The sequence below is a fragment of the Triticum urartu genome, chromosome 1A (assembly GCF_056163025.1).
Source record: "Triticum urartu cultivar PI428250 chromosome 1A, HENAU_Tu73, whole genome shotgun sequence".
NCBI classification, from domain to species: Eukaryota; Viridiplantae; Streptophyta; class Magnoliopsida; order Poales; family Poaceae; genus Triticum; species Triticum urartu.
The window spans coordinates 21,488,731-21,514,104 of NC_141873.1; the positions used below are offsets into that span (position 1 = coordinate 21,488,731).

General features: G+C 46.4%; 2 pseudogenes; one reads left to right on the forward strand and one right to left on the reverse strand.

The window, feature by feature from the left end:
* Positions 1-10,140: 10,140 nt before the first annotated feature.
* LOC125543129 (disease resistance protein RGA5-like) lies at positions 10,141-20,834 on the reverse strand (annotated as a pseudogene).
* Positions 20,835-23,612: 2,778 nt separating this feature from the next.
* LOC147988584 (uncharacterized) lies at positions 23,613-24,643 on the forward strand (annotated as a pseudogene).
* The last annotated feature ends 731 nt before the right edge of the window (positions 24,644-25,374 follow it).

The following is a 25,374-nucleotide window of genomic DNA, read 5'->3' on the forward strand; positions in this document are numbered from 1 at the left end:
TGCGGCATTTCTCGACGAGAGCCTTCATCATCTGTTCCACGGCCATATTACGTACCTTGACAGCAGTCGGGTGCTCGATGCGGAGCTTCGCCAACTCTTCCTTCTGTTCCATGGCGAGGGCCTGCAGCATCTTCATCGAGGAACTACTATTCCCATGCAGCTTCTTCCAGCCGGCGTTCTTCTCCTTCAACAGGTCGATCTCGTGGCAGAGCTTCGCATTGTCCTCCCGAAGTCACAGGATTTCGCCGGTCGCCTTCTTCTCCGAGGAAATGCTCTTCTTCAGCAGCATCACCAATCCGGCGGTCAACTCCCCCTGCTGATTGAGCTCAGCGGGCATGTCGTCGAGGCTCTCCTTCAGCAACTCCATCAAGCCTTGGATGAACTCCTTCTGCTTATTGAGCTGATCGGGCATGCCGTCGAGGGATAACGACACCAGCTCCGCCGGCTCAGCATGTTAGCCTCCACGGCTAGGGCGCTCCTGGGAGCCATCGCCTGCCCATGAGAGATCTTTCGAGGTCCCTGCGTGGCGGCGAGCCCTCTCTTTTTTTTCTGCAGCCTTGGTTGCCGCTCCCTTGTTACGAGTAGTTCTCGACCTAGAGCTCTGCTCACCAGCCATGGCAACGACGGATGAAGAAGAAGCACTTATGAGGAGGAAAGGTAGAGTGATTTTCGATTAGGTAGTTCCCCTTTTTATAACCTAAGTACTAGCACTAGTACTAATACCTACATAGTGGGAACACGTTCAGGTTTGGTACGTACTACTAGTAGGTGTGAGCAGGCCGGCTTTCGAATGTGATGGGAACAAGGTAAAGATTAATTGATGGTTTTGTTTTCGAGGCCCGAAACGGCTCCCGATGAGTTTACCGGAACATAAATTTCAAGTACTACACTGCTCATATGCGTAAATATTATGTTACTGTCAAAAATTGGCACAAAATACGAAGGAGACCAATGAAAGTACTACCAGCAACCCACGATTTAACTAGTACTCGCATGCGCGCAATGGAGTAATAATGTCTTTCTTCCTCCCTCACGTCCACTCAATTTGCATGCGCTGTATTAATTGACCATCAATGAAGTGAACGACTTTACATGCGTCAAATTATCACATGGGGTGGATCTTGGTACAAAATTGCGTCCGCCCGTGTACCTGCATGTGCGTGCGAGGAATGAGTGCATGCATGGCGTGCGTGCACATCTTCGCTTCGTGCATGTACCGCCAGTATGGCTCAGGGAGGACGAGTACATTCTTTTGGAACTAGCAGCACGTCACTGTGATCAATCCACGCAAGGAGGTCGCGACAACGCCTACACATGTGCCACGTGGCTTCATGAACTGTAAGAGAGACACTGTGTAGCGTGCCATTGGTATTCTAATTTACGTGTTTTGCACAAACTCGAAGTACTAGTAAGGTACACGTGCATTGCACGCATCAGATTTTGCAACCAAATTATGAATAAATACCACACTATAGCATGTAAGCTCTGAGTCATATATGCCTGATGTAGCCCTTCGTGTAATTTTTACAGTTCATCTCATTCAAAATCAATTACTCCCTCCGTAAAGAAATAAAAGAACGTTTAGATCACTAAAGTAGTGATATAAACGCTCTTATATTTCTTTACAGAGGGAGTAGTTTTTATAAAAAAGCTAAGAACGCGGGAATAGGAAAAACATGGGATTATAGTGGAATGTCGTCTTGAATCCTACAGGATTGTACGAGTGTTTGATTGTGCATAGAAAAAATGCAGAATTCTTTCAAAGAGGTTTGAGTGGATGGGATGTTTCCTATGAAATCTAGTGCAAATGAATCATATGGAAAAATTCCTATGGTTTACAATCCTACAAATCAAACAACCAAGATAGGAAAAATTCCTAATGATTAGAACCCTCCAAAATTCCTTTGAGAATCCTTTGAATCAAAGAAGCCCTTAATCTATTTTATGATTCGTGGAATTGTGCGTTGTAAAGCATAAAGTAAAAACAAATAATGGCAATTCAACTAGAAAAAAAGTTTGGGCAGTTATGATACGGAAGATTCTAGAACAAAAGAGAACTACTGTTGTTTTGAGGTTTGTGCATTATGCTTAAGTTCAAACATGGAGTCTGCTAGATTGTACGTGTGGCAAAATCCGGTGGGGAGCTAGAAGATGGTGCGAGGGGCCGAGTGGAGGGAGACTATGAAGGAATGCACAAGTGCGAGATCGATATTTAGAGAGAGGGGGCGAACACGTGCGCTGATGCGCGCAGTGGCGGAGCCATGAAAAATAAATGAGCTAGGGGGCCAAGCATTGCCAATCCTTTACGAGGAGGGTCAATTCATGAACTTAAACCATTTTAGCAGCAATTGTCTAATGATCACATTCATATTAGCCTTGATATATAGTGATGTTAGGGGGAGTGGGGTAGGGCCCTTAATGCCCCCTGTCTTCGCCATTGTGCCCGCGTCTGAGAGATGAAGCGGAAGGCATGGATGATGAGAGGGGGACGTTGGATACATAATTAATATGGGTGTATTAGCTATATATGTTAATCCTATATAGAGAGGTATAGATTGATCGATGTGGACGTGGGAAAGAGGGTGAGACCTCACTGGATATATCGATTGATAGATTTGTGTGGAAAACTATGAAAGACCTAGCTATATACACACATACATAGAGGAACATCGGTCGTTGCGCATGCATGCATGAGAGATAAAAAATGCCCGATATGATGGAGAGGGGGATGTGTGTTGGTGTGTGCCTTCATGGGAGACCGACCTAAAGAAAAAGATTGCATGCGTGTGATGGATAATGCCGACTGGTAGTCTGTGTGCATGCATACACGAGAGAAAGTTAGTGGTACAATTATAAAGAGAAGACTATTGTGTGGGCGTAAAAGAATAGCTGAATAGGTGAGGTCACAATCAATGTAAAGTTGAATTCAAATATTTGAATAAGAGATCCTGATGTTTGAAACCCATGCATGCATGAATATAACGGAGATCTACGCGGTGTGGTTTGGAAACGAGCATGTTGTAATGTATACACATTGAACAAGGTCAGACTGATTTGAATTTGAGATACTGATGGCAGACATCATTTGGCCACGTCGCATCCGTGCATGGACACACTATTCTAATTGGAGATGATGGGCAGCTTTTGCATCACATATCTATATCTATACCCCTATATATATTATATATATTTTTTATATTGTGTGCAGGTAACTTTAACTTTGAAAGATGGTCGTTGGATGAGGCGAATCCGATGGTCCAAAGATGGCAAATTTGAGCACTACTAGCCGTTGGATATCATCTAGATTCCACCAGATTTCGCCACATGTATAATCTAGAAGACTCCATGGTTGAACTTAAGCATAATGCACAAACATCAAAACACAAGCACTTCTTATTTGTTCTAGAATCTTCCGTATCAGAATTGCCCAAATGTTTTTCTACATGATTTGCCATTATTTGTTTTTACTTTATGTCTTACAACGCACAATTCCATGAATCTTAAAATAGATTAGCTTTCTTATATAAACTAAATAATTTTGAATGAAATGAACTATAAGAATTAAATGAACATCTACATCATGCATATATGACTCAAAGCTTGCATGCTATAATGTGGTATTTATTCATAATTTGGTTGCCAAATCTCATGCGTGCAATGCACGTGTACCTTACTCTAGTCTAAATGGTGTTTGTGTGTGTTGTGCGTGTTGAGGTGCAAATTGTCTTTTTTTGGGTACACGTTAAGCTTGTTCTTCCGAAATTTCAAGCCGCGCCTTGTTATGCCGAAAATTCAAGCTAGCGTCTCTGTCTATCGTGCTGCGAAACTCCCGGCTCTTCAACCCGCGCCTTGTTAGCCCGAAATATTTAAGATATATCTTTGTTTCGTTGTGCTCTGACAACTCCCTCCATCTCAACCCGCGCCTTGCTATTCCGAAATTACGACGCGCGCGAAAACTCCCACCTCCTGTAAAATCCCGACACGCGAAATGCCCGTGGTACCCCTGAACCAAAAGAACCGCCTCAAATCGGTGGGGGTACTTTCGTAACTTACCCCACATTTCGGATAAGCGCATCTCTAAGCCATGGTTCCCCACTGCCATCCCATCCACCCACCCATTCGTACACCAAGGCCGCGAAAACCCGCGACGAAACCCCACACCTTGCTCCGTCCGCCACCCAGCTGGAGCCTCTTCCCCGACGACGTCGACACCTCGACGTCCCTCATCCACCGTACCGGATGAGGATCCGTCGTCGATCTCATCGTCCCGCCGGTTCAGCCACCCCGTCCTCCACCTCCAAGGAGCTACCCCGACGTTCCCCTCGTCTTTCGTGCCACCTCCATTCCCACACCGCCGTCTTCACCTGCACCACTGGAAGAGCATCATCATCACCATTTCCTCGGATGAAGCTGCAGCCTAATCGGCGCCACCAACGAGGTTGTACACTAATCGCCTCATTTTATTCTTGATTCGATCTCACGGTGCTGCCGGCGCTCGGCCCCGAGCTGACATGGCGCGGCTCCATCCACGGCGGCGTCGCCGGCCACTTCCTCCACGGCGTCGCTCCCTCGGCGCCGACGTCCACATCAGTAGGAAATGCTGCTGCTTTAGCTCTCGCTCGCGCTGCTGCTCTGCTCTTGCTCTCGGTCCCCTGCCTGCTCTGCTCTTGCTATTGCTCTTGCTCGCGCTGCTACTCTCGCTCTTGCTCTTGCTTGCGATGCTGCTCCGATTTAGCTACACTTCAGTCGACTGAATCGACTTTTGGGTCAGTCGATTTTCAGGGGGTGGGGGGGAGCTCGCTGGGGTGAAGGAAGAACCAGCTGCAGCGGGGAGGGGGACTCGCCGGAGAGGTACCCCACTATCTGTCTTAGGTTTCAGGATGGGGGCGGTGGTCGCCGGCGGTGGTGGGGCGTTGGTGGGGCGGTGGCGTGGGGATCGCCGGAGAAAAATCTCGGCACGGGGGGGCCTAGAGGGATGGCCGGGGCGGCGGCGGACCGGCGGAGGGGAGTGTTTTCGGGGCGGGCGGGGCGGCGCACCGCCGGCCGCGAGCGGCGGGGGGTTGCTGTTTGGCCGGCTCAGGGGGTGGAGGTTGAAGATGAACCGCAGGCCCTTGATTTTGTATCCAACGGCTGCAAAATCGACTAACCAGAGATGAAAAAGTCAGTCGACCGATGTGTAGTCTCACCGCTAGTGCGTTCGGTTTCGACAGGAAAATTCAGTTTCGACAGTTAAGTTCAGTTTCGACAGTTAAGTTCAGTTTCGATAGTTAAGTTCAGAGATGAGCGGCTGATGTATTTTACATCTAGCACTTTGTGGTTATGTATTTTATGTCATGTATTGGAGATGCTATTAGAATTCCACTCAGGTTAACGTTGTTCATTATCTCTCTTGTCCTGCTTCAGCCTCGGTGTCGTACAACTCACCGGAGCTGCTCCAATGAGGAAACCCTCCATCACAGCGGAGCAGTACCTCGGGCTCCATCTCCAGACGCCTAAGATCTTCTTCCCCTCCTCCGACAGCCAAGTCAGCCGGAGCATCCTCACCGGCCAACCCAATCACGCTAAGATCAACAAGGCTTCGCCAAAGAGGTTCTACACTTGTTGCATCTCTTTTTTACTCTACATATTATATATATTGTCCACTGAGCACTCGTAGTAACAGGAAGTACGATTATTTTATCCTACTATATGACAAGCAGTGAGGTATCAGGCAACTTAGCTATCCATGATGCACTCTCTTGAACGCCATCATTATTTATCTCTGTGCATTTCAGCTGTGCGTTTGTCAATGGGTCTGGGAGTTGAGCTAGTATGGCAGTGGCCTGGGTCCAAAGTAATAGAAGTAGCACAAAAACATTTTTTTAGTGTAGGATTTTCCTTGCTCAAGCATGCCTACTAGAGTCGCCAGTGCTTGAAAGGAAAAGTGAATGAAAAACATCGGAATTGGAAAGTTTCCTATGGTACTACTTTTCACGAATTTGGTGCAAAGGAATGGAGCAAAGGAAAACTATAGGATTTTCTCCTTTAGTGTCTCCTTGAAAGAAAAACCGTAGGAATTCTAATTTCCACTTCTCCTCCTTTTCATATTCCTATTCATCAAGCACAAGACTAAGAGATAGTAGCATAATAGCATTATAACCGTACATTTTCTTGTGGTTTGACTTAATCTCACCATGCTTTTTTGCATCATGTGATCTTCCAATTGTTGTGAATCAAACACCCAGATTGGCAGAAATCCTGTGTTTTTAAATTCTCTGTTTTGCACGTGCATTCCTATCCTATTCCTGTCTATTTCCTATCCCTGCATTGTTAGAATCCTCAAATTCAAACAAGCCCTTACTCAATTACTTCTGTTACAGATATGTGTCAAAGAAAACCTTGTGTGGTTTGTCCTGCTCCTGCGGCGCTGTGTTCCACCCCAGCTCAGCTGCTCCAATGACGGAAGGGTTCACCACAGCAGGGATCCGCTCTCCAGACTGTCTTTCGCCACCTCAGATCTTCTTCCCCTCCGCCGGCAGCCACGGCAACTGCATTACCATCATCAACTGAGCAGATGACCTTGAGGACTACACGGGTCCGCAAGAGAGGTCACACGCTTCCGTGTCTGCTTACGTTATGCGTCGCTTAATATGATGACATGCTACATTATCAAAGTGTTCACCTATTAGACTCCGAGTCAGGTCCAAACTAATGCTGAAACTTGAGTTTTTAAATGGTTGTGGGGTACATATTGGGGCAGCAATCAATACTATATGTCTACTATCTGGTTAATCTCTGGTGTCTACTATGAGTTTCATGTTGGGTGCAAACAAACATTAAAGGAGCCATTATCTGTATATTTTAACTAAAGTTATTATCTGCCTGCTATCATTGGTTTTGGGTCTATTCATAGTTTGCTACCATCACTCTGGATTTGTGCATGCACTCCTTACATAATCTCACTATGTTTTATTCCTATGCATGCCAGTTATTGTACACAATGGAACTGATCATGTAGAGCAAAAGAGACGAGTCTTGCATGGCAATAAAATTTCGTGCAGACGTCGTTCCATGGTGGGCGCAAAGGCAGCCCCCCTCCACCCATTTCGGATCGTAATCAAGAGGAAGATAACTGTTATGAGGGGGATTCAGAAGGAGAAGACCACTCCTATTTACACCATGAGGTCTTCGCTCTAACATGGCATGCTGATGTTGGTAATATCATGCATGTGGTGCCTTGCATTGCTTACTATATACATTAAAGATGTCATCTGCTTAGTTTAGACATGCTTTGTGTCAATGCCATCTGTTTAGTTTCTTTATCGTATATGTGAATCATGCAATGCCATCTTGTCTAGCAAGGCATCATATATGTCAATTTTGCAATGCCACCCTGGTTAGCCAGTCATCTTATATGTGAATTATATCATGCCATCATTTTTTTATTACGTGTTAAATTTTTCAACAATTTTAGTACATTCAATTACTCTTCCTGTGCATCAGCCATTTGGCACGGTCATGGAAAAATCTGGAGTGGAAACAAGGTCTTCAGAGCAGACAATGCTATCTGACGAAGCGCATGTCTTGCTGGTTACCGATAGCTCCTCAGAGGAGGATTCGGAGACAGATGACCAGTCATATTTGCCCCCCCCCCCGAGGTGCATGCCCTAACATGGCAGGGTTATGTTGCTCATATCGTGCGTATGGTATCTTGCATTGCTATGTCATTTGCTTAGTTTAGACATGCTTTGTGTGAATGCCACATGTTTAGTGTCTAATTACCATATATGTGAATTATGCAATGCCATCTTGTTGCAAGACATTATATATGTGAATTATGCAATGTTATCTTGTTGCAACGCATTATGTATGTGAATTATGCAATGCCATGCTGTTTAGGCAAGCGTCATATATGTGAATTATATCATGCTGTCCTTTTTTTGTATTTCTCATTGCTTTTGTCGACAATGTTTGTATATTCAACTGCTCTTCCTATGCATCAGCCATTTGAATTGGTGATGGAGAAATCTGGAGTGAAAACAAGGTCTTCAGAGCAGACAATGCTACCTGCTGAAGCGGATATATTGCTGGTTATAGATAGCTCTTCAGAGGAGGATTCAGAGGTAGATGACCAGTCCTATTATCCCCTTGAGGTGTATGCTCAAACTTGGCAGGGTTATATTACTCATATAATGCATATGTTGTGTTGCAAAGCTTAGTTTTTACATCATATACACAATATTGAATGCCATCTCCTTAGTTGATACATCATATATGCGATTGCCCTCTTCTCACTTCCTTAGTATATAAATCATATATTTGAATTATGTCATGCCATGATGTTTACATAGACAACATGTATCTAAATTATGGCATGCCAACCCATTTTCTATAGACATAATATAGTTATATCATCTCATCCTGTTTACATAGTCATCATATTTAAATTATGTCATTCTATCCGTGAATTATATCATGCCATCATGTTTCCATCAACATCATGTTTGTGATTTATGGCATGCCAACCACTTTAATAGACACATCGTATACTTATATCATGTCATCCTGTTTACATAGTCATCATATTTTGAAGTATGTCATTCTATCATGTTTAGTTAGCCATCATACATGTGAAATTGTGTCATGCTATCCTGTTTAATTAGCCATCTTATATGTGAAATTATGTCCTGCTATTCTGTTTGCTTAGACAACATAAATGTGAATTATTTCATGCCCTGTTTTCTTCCCTACTATCCATTGCACCTGTCTATCTTACAATGTCTGTACATTCAATTACTTTTCTTGTTTATCAGCCATTTCAATTGGAGGGAGTGATGGCAGTATCTGTGGGAGTAAAAACATGGTCTTCAGAAAAGATCGTGCTACCTGTCGATGCAGATAGAACCATGGTTGTACTTGCCCAAGAACCAGCCCCACCACACATAACCCACACTCATGCAGATTGTACCCCTACCCAGTTGGACAGAGAACCAGCTACACCCCTTCTAACCCCAACCCCAGCAGATAGACACCCAGTTCCCGTTGACACAGCACCGTCTCCACCACAGAGCAACCAAACACGAGCAGTTAGTAAGGCAACTACAGTGCCCAAATCACAAGGACCACCACTCCGAACCCGAAGTCAACGCTTAAAGCAGAAGAAGAATTGTTCTCAGGTCAGGTTCCATAGCTATGGTTCATACTACTTTGCTCTTGCATCACTGTATTTACTGATACCAACTAATTTCAAATTTGAAGGATGCAATTGAAACTCCAATGGCGCAACGGGTATGTTTTAAACCTGTTTCTTCAACGTGTTTGGCTGTTTGCTGTTGTAACTTGCTCTATGTTGATTTCAGTTTCAATTGAATAAACAGTTATGTTCTCATGCCATGCACATTACAAGTGTTGTTATTGATGTGTAGTTTCCCACACTTATATTCTGTCTATGCTGCTTTGTCTTAAATAGATATGATTCGGACTGTATCTATCTTGATTTGGCAACATAAACTAGAATGATATAGACCATACAGTGACCATACTACATAGATATATGTTTGTTTCATGATGTTATCCCGTCGACCTTACTACTGAACTGGTTTACCAAAATGAGTTTCATATACTACATTGTAAACCTGAGATGTGTTTGTTTGTTTCTCTTTTAGAACGCGGATAAAATATTGGAGAAGAGTACCGTGTTATGCAATGGTAAAGGAAGTAATGCAGATAAGGTTCAAGATAGTGAGACATCCCTGTTGGTCTCCAAGAAAGCTAATAAAAACTATATTGAAGACACTGAGACAACCCCAAAGTCCTGTCTTGATGTAGTGTTCGAGTTACTAGCTACCACTGCTGGCACCAGCTCTTCGAACTCATTGCCTGAATCAATTCGGCTTCTTGAGTCTCAGCTTCAAGTTGAAAGACATCGATCAGATGTTATGCGACAGGAAGCCGAAGGACTAAGGAAGCCCTGCATAATTCAGATGCTTACTTTCTGGTGCAACAGCAAGCGCTGGAGGACTCAAGCGCCAAACAAGAGAAAGTTAATAAGCTTGCTAAGCATCTTGCCAGCATTATGGGTACCCAGGATATTGTTTCTTGAGCTCTTCTAAAGTGGTTTCAGTTCTGGACTTGTTTTGCTGCGGCGTTTATATGCTGCTGTGTTCTCTATATTTGCACTGGTGGCGAACTTTGATGCCCAGTGGATGTAATGTGTGTAATAGCCGTGATAGCTTAGCATAAGTTACTTGCTTATTTATTTCCTTGTTGTCTTGTTTATTTGTTTGCTTGTAGTCAATGCAGTTCTTTTTCCGCGGTTTGCTAGTGGCTGCAATAATCTATTTTTTAAAACTAGGCCACAATAACCATGGGCTAATATTTACTGTAGTGACACTGGGCCTCCTACGGGCCGTAGAAATAGTGGGCCTTCTATGTGCCGTAGAAACAGTGGGCCTTCTACGGGCCATAGAAACAATGGGCCTTCTACGGGCCGTAGAAACAATGGGCCTTCTATGGGATGTATCATCAATGGGCCTTATACGGGCCGTATGATCGATTGGCCAAACATGGGCCAATAACAGGCCACATTATGGCCGTAAACGGGCTAGAGTTGGAATCGTCCGTTCATGGGCTGACCATAACGGGCCATCGTTAATAGGCCGTATTTGATGACGCTATGAAAACGGCCCAATGAATTAACGGACCACAAACAGGCCGACTGTAACCACGGGCTGAATTTGACCCACAAGCAGAAAATGACAGTAACAGGTCGTAAGTAAACGAATGCTGGAAATGAGCCCAAGAATAAATGGGCTCTGAGAAGGCCGAAAGATAACATGGGCTGGAAACGGCCCAACGGAATAACGGGCCGTTAATGGGTATAAAGTTATACACTGTTCATTACGGGCCAGTTTCACCACGGGCCGTTAATGGGTGTAAAGTGATACACTGTTCATTACGGGCCAGTTTCACCACGGGCCGTTAATACGCCAAGAGTTACATAGGGCCTCATATGGGCCGAAAGATGTCATGGGCCATACATGGGCCAGAAGTGAAAACGGGCTGGAATCATATTGGATGGCCCAGATGATGCTACTGGGCCTAATTCGGATAGGGCGTAACGGGCCTTGGGTTAGCGGGCTGTAAAAGGGCTATATTCGAACAGGCCGTTAACAGGCTTTCCATGGGCCGGCCCGCCAGCTTTTGACCAAGTCAAACGGGCTGGCCTTTTCACAGGAATGGGCCTCTGCTGGGCCGTGCCACGTGTCGACGTATCATAGGCGCCTTCCGTCCAATGAGTGGTTGACATCTGTCCCAACGATGGGCCGACACGTGTTTCCTCCAGCCAATGATGATTTTACACGTGGAAAATCCCCATTGGTCGGGGCTGTTAACGGGTTATCGGATTCAAAACCCGACCCGATAGCTTAACGGCGTTCTGTTACGGTGGATGCCACGTGTCGGTCACCCTTGACGAAAGCACTTCTATGACGCGCGATTTATTGTCATGGAAGTGGACACTTCCGTGATGATAATTTTGGTAATGTCATGGAACACTTCTACGACAGCACAGGTATGACTATCTTGATTATGTCATAAATTTGTCATGGATGTACATGCATGACAAAAAAGCAACCTACTGTGAAAAACACGTATCATCACATAAGTGTATTTTTTTTGTAGTGCACCACGACGCCCTTTGGAGTTACCAGAGCGTACGCCTCCACGTGAGTTGTTGGGGTAGCCACCACCGCCGGAGCCAAACTTCCCCTTGTCACGGGAAGATGAGCGCGAGCGAGAGCCACCACCGCGGCCTCTGGATGCAGAGTTGGCCGATGATTTGAAGCCACCGCCGGAGCCATGATACTGCGCCATGCGTTGATCAAAGTTACTGAGCATGGCAAAAAGTTCATCGAGGGTTACCGGGGTGACACGGGCATCTAGTGCGGAGACTAGGGGCTGATACTCTTGGTCTAGCCTATGGATGATGTAGGAGATGGGCTCGTCGTCCTGGATGGTTTTTCCCGCCGCGGCGAGTTCATCGGCGAGACCCCTCATGGCGGCAAAGAAGGTGGCCACCGATTGATTGCCCTTCTGCGCATTGATCAGCGCTATGTGGATGTTGTTGACGCTGCTGAGTGACTGCGACGAGAACATGCTCGCCAGCGCCACCCAGAGTTCACGCGCCGTGGTGATCGTGTTCACCGTGACGAGCACCTCCTTGGAGAGGTGTTGGAGCAGATATCCAAGGACCTGCTGATCCTCCCTCACCCAAAGCGGATGAAGGGGATTCGGCCCAGTGGTCTCCTTGCCGGCGGCGTCCTTGGTGGTAAGGACTTTGGCCGGCTCGGTTGCCGTGCCGTCGACGTAGTGGAAGACGCTGGCACCCCGCAGCTACGGCGTGATCTGTGTCCGCCACAGGACGTAGTTGGTGCGGGTGAGCTTCTCCAGGGCTTCACCGCCGAGCGTCGACTGGAAGGAGGCGGAGGAGGAAGACATGGCTGCGTGCACTTGATGGAGATGGACTAGCTAGGGTTTCTGATGGAAGAAGAAGGCTCTATATACCATGTCCGACTTGCGGTAAACATCTTGCCTATCCTGGCCGACGTGTTCCATGTTATATAGATGGGTTGCAAGCCTGAATATGCGTACAAGTTGTTGTGGAGATACATCTTGGAGGAGAAGAAATACAAGAGATAAAAGAAGATAAAGATTACATGAGTATCTTGTCTAACTACTCCTCATACGGTTAGCAAGGGTCTCCTCTCCTCGACGCAAGGACATAGGTGCAGCATATATCACGTTTAACACCCACTACCAACTATCCTTCTACAAGATTGCATAAAAATATGGTTATCCGTAGCTTTGATCAGCACTCGCCAAAAAATGAGAATGAGCAACTTTCAGACTACACTACCAACTTCACCTTTTTCAGATACTTATGCCTAAGCAACTTTTGTAGAACACCTTGAAACCTTTAGAATTTCCATAGCCAATGGTGAAGAGCAGTTGATCAATACAACAAGCAGCTGAACTCTAGAGATGGAGAAAGAAAGTTAGTGGAAATTGTGACAAGTACATACCAAGAGGACACCTGATGAAATGTGAATCCCTCTGCGTTAGAAATCAGTTCTCCTCCTCGTCCTCACACAAATCGTCATCATGAGCATCTTGGTAGATTCAGAGATAAAAACGAATGCAAAAATTAATAAGGCCAGTACGTCATTTAGCAAAAAACAGATATGTATGTGTACAAGTGAATAGTTAGGTGCGGCATGAGTACCTTTTGCTATACGCGGCTTCATCACAATATGAATCCGGGGATGGTTGGGATGGGCGTCGAGGGCGTGCCTCACCACAGCCTCCGCTTCCTTGGCCTCCCCAACCCTTGCTCCACCGCAATACATCCAAACCCGGACATTCTGCCGAAGGGAGAACAGGTTCCCCTGCAGGCCCAAGTCGAAACCACAATTACCATCCTCTTTCGCCACCCGCACGCCAAGAGTGAACCCAACATCTTCCACCCTCGGCAAAGCCCCTGGTTCAAACATGATTTGCGCTGCTGATCGACAATTCAAGTGAAATTTTACCATACAGCGGAACCCATCTGCACGGATGACTAGCAGCCGCTGTGTTTGGTGGGTGCTCCTTATGGAGAGACGGCGAAGGGACAACAAACCCCCAATGATATCCATGTCCACTTGTTGTACTTCCTTCACTGATTCGAGGACTAACTCAGAGAGGTTTGAGAGATGTGAGGGGTCACTCTTTATCCAACCTCGCAGTGTAGACAGTTGGCTAGGCATGCGTGAGTCAAAATCGCAGAGATGTATAGGAGGCACCCAGCGTTCGCCCAAGAGATCCATCAATTCAAGAGAATTTTCTTCAGAATTGCAATTAATACTTAGACTTTCAATGTGATGTAGGTTCCCTAGAGACTTCACGAAACCTTCATACAAATCCAAACTACCATCCTTGAAGTAAATCTGAAGCTCCCTCAGCCTTGCCAGGTTGCCAAGCTCTTGTGCAATAATGTTTAGAGAGACCAAGATCCCCCGCAACACTTCTATGGATGTCAGACTCTGCAACAGACCTGGAGTTGCAACCACCATACTAGGAAAAATATTTAGGTAGATTAATCTTCTCAACTTCCGAACAGTGGAAGGCAATTCCTGTAGCTCAAAATTGCCTCTAAGATCCAACACCTCCAAAAACTACAGGTTTCCTATCTCAGCCGAGAGTTCCCTAATTCCAGTACCTGCTAGACCAAGGTACCTCAGGTGAACTAAGTGTCCAACACCCTTGAGGTTAAGTTGTAGGGTGCTACTTTTCCCCAGATAATAGTGAGACAAATCAAGTACACGCAAAACTTCAAACCTTGATAGGGCTGGTAAGATATTAATAGCAGATGTAAAGATAGTAATGGACCTCACTCGTGATATATCCGTGATACTTCTAAGAGGTGTGCCTTGATGATCTTTATTTCTATCTTGAAAGGACAAACGACGAACATTGCCATGTAAAGACATACTATCCCTAGTACCATCCAATACATTAACAAACTTTGCTTCATGTGACAAGTTGCAGATAAGATCAAGAACCATATCATGTACACGGCAAGCATGTACCTGGCCTAGATCATCATATATTGGCTGGATCATACTTCTATTAATGAGCTGGTTGAAGTAACTTAATCCGAGCAAAAACAGGCTTGTCCCTTGATTTCCATGGTGGACAAATCCTTCGGCCACCCACTTCCATATCAGTCTATCTCTATAAATCTCACTATCTTCTGGATATATACATAGGTACAATAGACAAGTTTTTAGATGAGAGGGTAGATTATAATAGCTGAAAGATAGTATACTCCGCATCTCCTCTAAATTGTTATCTTCTGTTAGTCCAGAGCCAAGGGACTGGAGTAGAATATCCCACTCATGCTTTGGTTTCACGTGATGGCCACTAGCCAAAGCACTAGCAATAGTAATGATGGCTAGTGGTACCCCACCACATTTTTTCAATATATCTTTAGACACTTGTTCAAATTCATTTGGACAACCACTCTTGTCAGGAAATATTCTCTTATGGAGAAGCCTTCTGGAATCATCAGTAGAAAGAGGTTTCATTTGATAAATGATTCATTAGCCGACGAGCAACATGAATTGGAGAGACTAACAATTCGGGCTTGGTGACTAGCCGACTGCCTAGATTATTCCTGTTAGAGAAAGCCAAGTTGATGCCTTCCCACAATTTTTCATCCCATATATCATCAATTATGATGAGATACCTACATTAGTTCAGAGTATAAGTGTAAGGTCATATGAATATATGGGTGGAACTATACATCTATAAGTGCACATATTCAAAAACAAACTAATCAGATTCAGGCGTCTCAATCTTGACAATCTGATTTCAATAATTGTGCATTATGAACTGCCAATCAGATAATGAATAAAATGAATACAAATTTAAGATTCAAGGGAGTAAAACACAAAGAGCAAATTGTTGAATCAATGACATAGATAGAAGTACAATTAATTTGTTACACCGTCTGATCCAAAATATTGTGTGAACTAAAACCACGACACTTATTTTGGATCGGAGCGAGTACAACATTTCAATTATTACAATGGTTAGGTAGATTTATTGGAATGATCGGAGCACTGATTTGCCCACTAATATACTGTATGGCCGTTGATGAACTTCCCGGAGACTCAAATTTTACATGACATTATCCTTTCGAGTATATTCTGCTGATAGTAGGTTTCTAAACAAGGCGAAAAGGGGGAATAGAATGTGATATCAAAGAGCAAATTTAACTTCTTGGTGTATTAAGAGCAAAAGGGTAGCCTTTGGTGCATGATGCACCGTTTAGATCTTTGTTTTAATGGGGTGGGTAGGGATAAAGAAAGAACTAAGTGTGTTCTTTCCTTTACATTTTGGTGTATTATTTGGTACAAGTGTTATTATGCTCATTATTTATAACTTTGATGAAATGTACAACGCCGAGATGAATTTCTTAGACCAATTGCAATAAATTTAAGCCACTGTAATTACTGCAATGAGAAGTATTTTACTTTCTTCAGATAAAGGAGGGGGGATCAAACATATATACTCATACAGTCTTGAAACTTAGTACCTATAACTTTGCGGTTTACTGACCTTAATGAAAAATTATTCTGAACCGGCCTTCTATGTGATGGTTACAATGTATTTGTACATTATTAGTTAGACAACTAGCATAGGAAGCGGACATATCATAGTAGTATCATTTTTGCTGCAAGTGATGCATACCTCTTGTTCTCAAGAAATTCATGAAGCTTGTTGATAAGCTGCCTTTCATCCAACATAACAACATCTGAGTGGGATTTTCCGAGATCAATAAGGATATCCCTAAAAACCTTCCTGACATCAGGGTTTTGACCGACGGGGACAAATTCCTAACAATCAAAATCACCTTTAATCTTCTCGTATACTGCTCTATCAAGAGTGGTCTTTCCCAACCCTCCAAATCCAACAATGGAGATCTTCTTCAGTTTCTTGTTAGATGCATCGTCGCCCTCAATGGAGAGCAAACTCAAGAGGTCTTGATCCCTCTTCCCATAAATGCCCACCAGCTCTATTGCTTCTGTGTACAAAGCCCGAAGACGAGGATCGATAGCAATTGCTTCTGTGGGATTAAAAGCAATACCATCGAGTGTTGGGGAACATAGCATAAATTCAAAATTTTCCTACGTGTCACCAAGATCTATCTATGGAGTCATCTAGCAACGAGGGAGGAGTGGATCTACATACCCTTGTAGATCGCGCGCGGAAGCGTTCAAGAGAACGGGGTTGATGGAGTCGTACTCGTCGTGATCCAAATCACCGATGATCCTAGCGCCGAACGGACGGCACCTCCGCGTTCAACACACGTACGGAGCAGCGACGTCTCCTCCTTCTTGATCCAGCAAGGGGGAGGAGAGGTTGATGGAGATCCAACAGCACGACGGCGTGGTGGTGGAAGTAGCGGGATTCCAACAGGGCTTCGCCAAGCGCTGTGGGAGGAGGGAGACGTGTCATGGGAGGGGGAGGGAGGCGCCAGGGCTTAGGTATGGTTGCCCTCCCTTCCCCCCACTATATATAGGTCCAAGGGAGAGGGGGAGGGCGCAGCCTTGCCCCTTCCTCCAAGGAAGGGTGCGGCCAAGGGGGGGAGGAGTCCATCCTCCCCAAGGCACCTCGGAGGTGCCTCCCTTTAGGACTCTACCCTTTCCCTCTCTCTTGGCGCATGGGCCTCTTGGGGCTGGTGCCCTTGGCCCATATAGGCCAAGGCGCACCCCCTACAGCCCATGTGGCCCCCCGGGGCAGGTGGCCCCACCCGGTGGACCCCCGGGACCCTTCCGGTGGTCCCGGTACAATACCGATGACCCCGAAACTTGTCCCGATGGCCGAAATAGCACTTCCTATATATAATTCTTTACCTCCGGACCATTAAGGAACTCCTCGTGACGTCCGGGATCTCATCCGGGACTCCGAACAACTTTCGGGTTACCGCATACTAATATCTCTATAACCCTAGCGTCACCGAACCTTAAGTGTGTAGACCCTACGGGTTCGGGAGACATGCAGACATGACCGAGACGTTCTCCGGTCAATAACCAACAGCGGGATCTGGATACCCATGTTGGCTCCCACATGTTCCACGATAATCTCATCGGATGAACCACGATGTCAAGGACTTAATCAATCCCGTATACAATTCCCTTTGTCTATCGGTACGACACTTGCCCGAGATTCGATCGTCGGTATCCCGATACCTTGTTCAATCTCGTTACCGGCAAGTCTCTTTACTCGTTCCGTAACACATCATCCCGTGATCAACTCCTTGATCACATTGTGCACATTATGATGATGTCCTACCGAGTGGGCCCAGAGATACCTCTCCGTTTACACGGAGTGACAAATCCCAGTCTCGATTCGTGCCAACCCAACAGACACTTTCGGAGATACCTGTAGTGTACCTTTATAGCCACCCAGTTACGTTGTGACGTTTGGCACACCCAAAGCATTCCTACGGTATCCGGGAGTTGCACAATCTCATGGTCTAAGGAAATGATACTTGACATTAGAAAAGCTTTAGCATACGAACTACACGATCTTGTGCTATGCTTAGGATTGGGTCTTGTCCATCACATCATTCTCCTAATGATGTGATCCCGTTATCAATGACATCCAATGTCCATGGTCAGGAAACCGTGACCATCTATTGATCAACGAGCTAGTCAACTAGAGGCTTACTAGGGACATGGTGTTGTCTATGTATCCACACATGTATTTGAGTTTCCTATCAATACAATTCTAGCATGGATAATAAACGATTATCATGAACAAGGAAATATAATAATAACTAATTTATTATTGCCTCTAGGGCATATTTCAAACATCGAGCTTGTTCCTGCCACGCCTAGCAGCCACCTCCTGGAGTTGCTCCTTGATTTCCTTGATGGCGCCAGCTATTCGATGGTGATTCTTGCCCTTCTTGAACAAGTAGATCATCTTGTTCTTGAGCTCCTTGAATCTGCTGGTGTTGTCGTGAGGCTGCTGTATACCTTCGACACGTACGAGGAACTTGTTGACGACATCCTCCATGTTATAGGAGAGCTCTCTGACCTCGTCGGCCCAAAGCTTGACTTGCCTGGACATGAGCTGCTCTCCTCCCCCCGCGTCGCCTCCCCGAGCGGGGCGACCGGGGGCTCTCGTCGCCCCTCCCAGCCCCCCCTCCCCCTCCTCCCCTTCCGCCGCCGTCGGCCTGGGCCACCGGGCCTTTCCCGCGTGGTGCCGGCGGCGGCGGCCCCGGCCTTTCCCCCTCGCATGGCGCCTCGGCTCGGGCGGACAGCGGCCGTCGGGGGTGCTCCTCGGCGACAATGGATCCGGTGGCGGCGTGGCTCCCTGGGCGGCGCCGTGCTGGGTGGCGTGCGGGCGATGGCGCGGCCGCTTGGCGGCGGGGCGACGCGGTGGCTAGCGGCGGGCCTTCCCGGCCCAGATCTGGGCCCTTTTGGGCTCGAACTGGGTCTGCGCGGGCCTGGCCTGGTCTGCTTGGGGCGTCTCCGGCGGGTCGGGGGCGTGACTCGTGCGGGGGGTGGTAGCGACGGTGGCTCGCGTTCTGCAGCGCGGCGACGGGGGCTTCGCGAGCCCGTTTCGGGCTCGGCTGGGCCGGGGGTGGCCCGGTTTGCCCCTGTGCTGCGTCCGGCCGGATCCTGCCGGGGGCGGTGGAGGATGTCCCCTCCCGCGAGGCTGTTGATGTTGCCGCTCCTGGTTCCCGGTTGCGTCGTCTTGTTTCCGTCGGTCCCGTTTCGTTTGCCATGGTGAGACGGCGATGCAGACTGCTCGACCGTGGTGGCGCAAGTTGGTGGGCGGTGTGTGTGGTGGCGCGTGATGGATCGTCTGGGGTCGTGGTTGGTTGGTGGTCGGGAGAAATCCTTGTCGGCAGGGCCGGCACCGACGCGGTGACGCTCGTGGGCGCCGCCGTGCCTTCCTGAAGGGCGTCGGGCTTACCCCTTCCACCTCACCCCTCGCGTACCGGGGGAAACCCTAGGACATGTCCGGGCAACAGCGTCGTCATCGTCGTGATCCTTCTTGAAGGTGTTGTTTGGTATGCGGCGGTCTGAAGTGCTAGGAGCGTGGTGGTTATCCGGTGGGCGCGGCGGTTGCGGGTCCTCATCTTTTTCGTTGATCCGTCGTTGTTGGCATTCTTTTCTCTTCATTTATTTTTCTGTTTCTTTTGGGCTTGTTGTGCTGTTCGCCCCAGCGTTCCTGTATCGGTGTTGGTTGCTTTGGAATATAAAGCGGGGGAAAACCCTTTTTTGGAAAAAAAAAAAAAAAAAGCTTGACTTGCCTGTCGAGCTGGTCCCGCGGCACCTCGCCAACCTTGATGAGGGCAGCGTGCATGCTCTCAAGCTCCTTCCAGAGGAACTCGACATCTTTTTTGACGCGCTTGTGCAAGTTGTACTCATCCATGAGCAGCTGGCCTAGCTTGGGGAGTAGGCTGCCCATGGCACCTGTGACGACCTCCATGACCGATCAGCTGGAAACCTGCAAATCGATGAATGTGGGGAGCTGTAATGCAATCCAAGCTCTAGAACCGAGTTGCCAAGCCAAAACTTTAGCTAGATTTGGACCAAGCTCACCTTTGGTGCTTCACGGCAGAGCAGAACACAGCGGGGGCGCCCTCGTCGGAGGTGACAAGGAAGCGGAAGCGGCGGCAGCGGCACACCAGAGGCCAGATGCGTCACTGGCTCACTGCTCCCGGGTTGGAAGAAGACGAATTTATAATCTAGCAAAGCAGCAGATTAACAAGAAGGTGCAGATTAACAAGAAGGTGTGGATGTGAGTAGAGCAGAACAGCAAGAAAGGTGAGACGAAGTTACCAGGTCGATCAGTGGATTCGATGCATCCTGCTCTGATTGACAGGGAACTTCATGATTCTTGCTACCCTGGATTCAAGATTCAACCAGCACAAATGGATGAGACTCTGAAGCAGGAGAATTGATCAGTTTTTAGATCCAAGCATTGCTACCTTAGCAGGAAACAAATCGACAGGAAACATACCTCCGCGGTAAACAAGGTCTCCCGGCAGGGGCGGAGCACTCACTGGAGGTTGGATGCATGCGGATGTATACCAGGCGACGCGACACAATGGACGAGATGAGGAGATGAGAATGAGGGGAAGGGGAGACGGAGGAGCAGAGGAAGAGCAACAACAGCAGTCAAGATAGATACGAATCCATCGGAATAGTACGTAATGCTTTTGGCTCATGTGTTTGTTCATCAGTGGACGATGCGTTGGATGTGGGACAAGGTAAAGAAGAAGGAAAGGGAGTGCTTTGGGTGGGTGGGTGGGCGTGGAAAGAAATGCAACGCTTGGTGGCCAGCATCATCGTCAATCACAAAGCACTACTGTACTAGAAGATGCACCGCTTGTGTTCTTTGGAATGCATTGCACGGATTTGGTTCATTTTTTGTTTGTTTGGGTCGACAAGATGTCGAAAATGTCAGGTTCTGTTCGGTTTGCCGTAGATGCGCCTAATGCAGGAACATTACATGAATACCATTTTGTTGGTAGCGGAAATATGTAGTTCAAACATAAAATTCATTTTACACGCACTATTTAAACATTAGCTCTTTTATTATCATTGTGGGTCCATGTATGGTCCACAAGATTAGTGGGTAGCTACGTGTTCACCTAATGATCTCGAAGATTCTGATGTCTCTGAAAAAAATCATAAATTGATCTGCATCTTTATGTTCTGGGATGTGGACTTGTTCTCCTGGCTTGCCAAAATCATAGCTCTCGCGTACCCCATCATATTTGTTCTCGATAATCATATTGTGCAAAATGACACAACATGTCATAAGGTGCCACAAAGTCTCTGATTCCCACATTATTTAGGGGTTGAATCGCCACATTGTTGCCGTTTGGATGATGCAAAGTAATCGGCATGTAGCGAATCAATCGCTAAGGGTAACTCCAATAGACCGATACATTTTGTCCGCCCGCATTTGTTTGTGTTCCTGCGGACAAAAAACATAGACGGGTGGGTGTCCGTTTTTTTGTCCATTTCGATCCATTTTGGGCCCAAATTTAGGCCGGGTTTGGGTCTGTCTGGACATGTTGTGGATGCCCGCAAAGTCCTTCCCTTGTCCTTCCCTGTCTGCCAGTCGCTCGCACACCATCGCCACTCCCATCATTCCTATCCCCAAAACCCTCCCTCCTAGAGTCATGGCTGACGGCCTGACGCGCCCAACCCCGCCGCCGCCGCCTCGTCCCCGCCGTGGCCCCGAAGAAGCCGAAGAAGGAGATCACCCCGAAGTATAGATCATCCGAAACGACGATGCGGGCCAACCGGAGGAGGAAGGAGAAGGCAAAAGAAGACCCCTCCACCACCACCGCTGCCACTGCCACTGAGGACACCGACGCCATCGCCGTTAAGGCCGCACAAACCGCCCTCCTCCTGCTGGGGTTCCTTGAGCCAGCCCTTCTCGGCACCGCCATGACGGGAGCTGGCACGTCAACATCACTGTCGATGTATGCTAACCTTCCCAGACACGACCCGACGACGCTTCTCCATCTCACCTCGGCACGGCTTGCCGGAAATGGGTAATGATGTGTTGGTCATCCCCGTGGTGTCCCCCATTGATATCAACGCCACACCTGTGACCAGGCGGTCTACCGGGACACTTGGGAAGCGCTCACGGGTTGTCTCCCCAGCCAACTTAACCGATGCCCGCAACTTGTATGGTGGAATGCCGACCCCGATGCCGGACAACCCAAACTACTACTATGATCTCATGGAGGAGATGATCAATGTGGGCGGCCAGGGGATTGAGCTAAAGAAACTCAAGGACAATAGACCAAAGTCCAAGACAATGTTGACATCGAGGAAGAACCATTGTTTGGGGAGGAGTTATCTCATCAAGCCTGGTCACAAAGACAAAATATGAAATGACTTTTCACTAGTCCCGCCTCATTGGATAGATTTTTACATGGATGCCAAGATAACTTCATAGAGCAAAATAATAAAAATATACAAATATTCCACTACAGTAAGAGCATATCCAACATCAGACTAAAAAATGAGTTCAATACCTAAAAATTGAATCTCTTGGATTCTTTTTGCCACAAAAGGCTCCAATACCAGATCGGAAACTCCATGGCGACCAAAAATTTAAGTCACCTAAATTTGGTTATCCGATCTCTACCTAATGATAAAGATCTATTGACTGTCGCGGTACGTCATGAAAATTGCACCAGAAATTGCAAAATATTAGCGCCGCAGCGTGCCCGTTTTGTCTGGCCCATGTCCGGGCAGCCTGTTTTTTAAATTTCATTTTCTATTTCTATTTTTATTTTCCATTTTTCTTTCTTTCTAATTTAAATAATTTGGGACTTCAAAAAGGTTCCAATTTTTTTAAAATAAGGATCTTAAAATATTTTTTAAATAAATCATAAACTGTTTGTGAATTCAAAAAATGTTCGTGATTTTGTAAAAAAAATTGTTTGCTTATTCAAAAAATGTTTGAAATTTTGAAAACAAATGTTCGGGAAATAAAAAATGTTCATGATTTTTTTCAAAAGTTCGTGTATTAGAAACTGTTAATGGAATTTACAAAATTTCGCGAATTCAACAGGAATGGAAAATATCCTAAAAACTAAAAAAATTGATTTATAAAATATTCTCTGATTCAAAAAATGATCATGCATTTCAAAAATTACTTCTTAAATCTAATAAATATTCGTGAATTTCAAGAATTGTTCCACCAATTTCCAAAAAAATGTTTGTCAAATCTAGAAATGTTCGCCAATTCAAGAAACAGGTTCAGAATTTTCAAAAAATGTTTGCAAATAGTATAAAATGTTCATGAATTGTAAAAATTATTCTTGATTTTAGAAAATGTAAAAAAACATGTAAAAAGTGTTCATGAATTTGATTTTTTTTCATGATTTCAAATATGTGCATGAGTTTTAAAAAATATTCATGATTTCAAAAACTGTTTATGATTTAATGAAATGGAGAGTGAAAGTAAAGGGTAGAGGATAGAGGGTAGTAGTGGGCGGTATTACCGCGCTGCTCTACTTTACTACCGTTGTTTCACCTATGCATGCAATACCTAGCGGTAGTACCGCTGGTGGGAGTGATAGTACTGCCCCAGCTGGAGAACCATGGGCGAGAGGTCACAAGTGCCCAGACAAAGTGCCCATACATGTCATGGAAGAACTCCTGGAGGTCTTGCAGCTGGATGATCCGCCTGATCCGCAACACTTGTCGGATTCTAGCTCGGACGATGAAGTCATGCTACTCGCAAGTGACAGCCCCAACAAAACAGCAGTGAGACGTCGGCATATGCGGGTCGATGGACTAATTGGCAAGCGTAGCATTCTTGTGTTGATTGACTCCGGAGCAAATTGTTCCTTGTGGATGCAGCCCTGGTCCAAGAATTGCAGATTCCAACTCAGCCAATGCCCAATGCATCGTATGTGATTGCAGGTGGTGATACCCTGACCAGCTCGACAATGGCACCGAAATTGACCTGGTGGGCACAAGGGCATACTTTTGTGCAAGATATGAAGGTACTTCCCCTAAGCTGCTACGACCTAATTGTTGGTGTTGATTGGTTGGAAGAGCACAACCCCATGTGGGTGCATTGGCACAAGAAATGGATGAAATTCACACCTGATTGGTGCCGGATCACTTTGCGTCGAGTGCGAGATAAACCAGTGAAGTGTAAGCAAGTGTCACCACGGAAACTCAAAGGACTGTTGCCAAGAGGAGCTATTCAACACGGTGTGCAGATTCAGCAAATTCACCAGGAGCAAGACTTCATGTCACTTCAGCTCCAAAAGGCAGAGGGTACCCCTTTGCCACCAGAAATTAAGTCTCTGTTGCACGAATTTGATGATCGTTTTCAACCTCCAATGAAGTTACCACCACGCCGTCCGGAGGACCATACCATCCCTCTCATACCAGGGGCCCAACCTGTCAGTGCTCGGCCGTATCGCTATACACCTCAACAAAAAGACGAGATCCAACGACTGATTAGAGAGATGCTATGCATGGGGATCATTCGTCCCAGTACCAGTCCATTTGCGTCTCCCGTGATGTTGGTGTGCAAGAAAGACGGGTCTTGACAATTTTGTGTTGATTATCGACAGCTCAATGCCGTCACTATTAAGTACAAGCACCCGATGCCCATTGTGGATGAGTTGTTAGATGAACTTTCTGGGGCCAAGTGGTTCACAAAGCTTGATTTATTATCCGGGTACCATCAAATCAAAGTGGCATATGGTGAGGAGTTCAAGACATCATTTCACACCCACCAAGGGCTCTACGAGTTTCTGGTTATGCCCTGTGGACTCTCACGGGCACCAGGGACAAATGGGGTGATGAACTTTTTTTTGACCCTTTGTTGAGACATGGAGTGCTGGTCTTTATGGATGACATCTTGGTGCACAGTGCTACCCTATCTGAGCATGTCCGCCTCCTGCGCGCCGTTCTGCAAACGCTCCGAGAAAATTCCCTAGTGGTCAAGCGCTCCAAGTGTGCTTTTGCCTAGCCGTCAATTGAATACCTGGGTCATGTGATCAGCGCAGATGGAGTGGCTACAGATCCTACGAAAGTGGAAGCAGTCCCGACATGGCCTATTCCTACATCTGTTCGTGCGCTCCGTGGATTTCTTGGGCTCACTGGATATTACCGCTAGTTCATCCAGAACTACAGTATTATTAGTCGACCTCTGACAGAATTACTGAAGAAAGGGGTCATCTTCTAGTGGACCCCAACAGCAGACATGGCCTTCCGGCTGTTGAAGCAAGCAATGATTGAAGCGCCAGTTTTGGTTGTCCCTAACTTTCATCAGCAG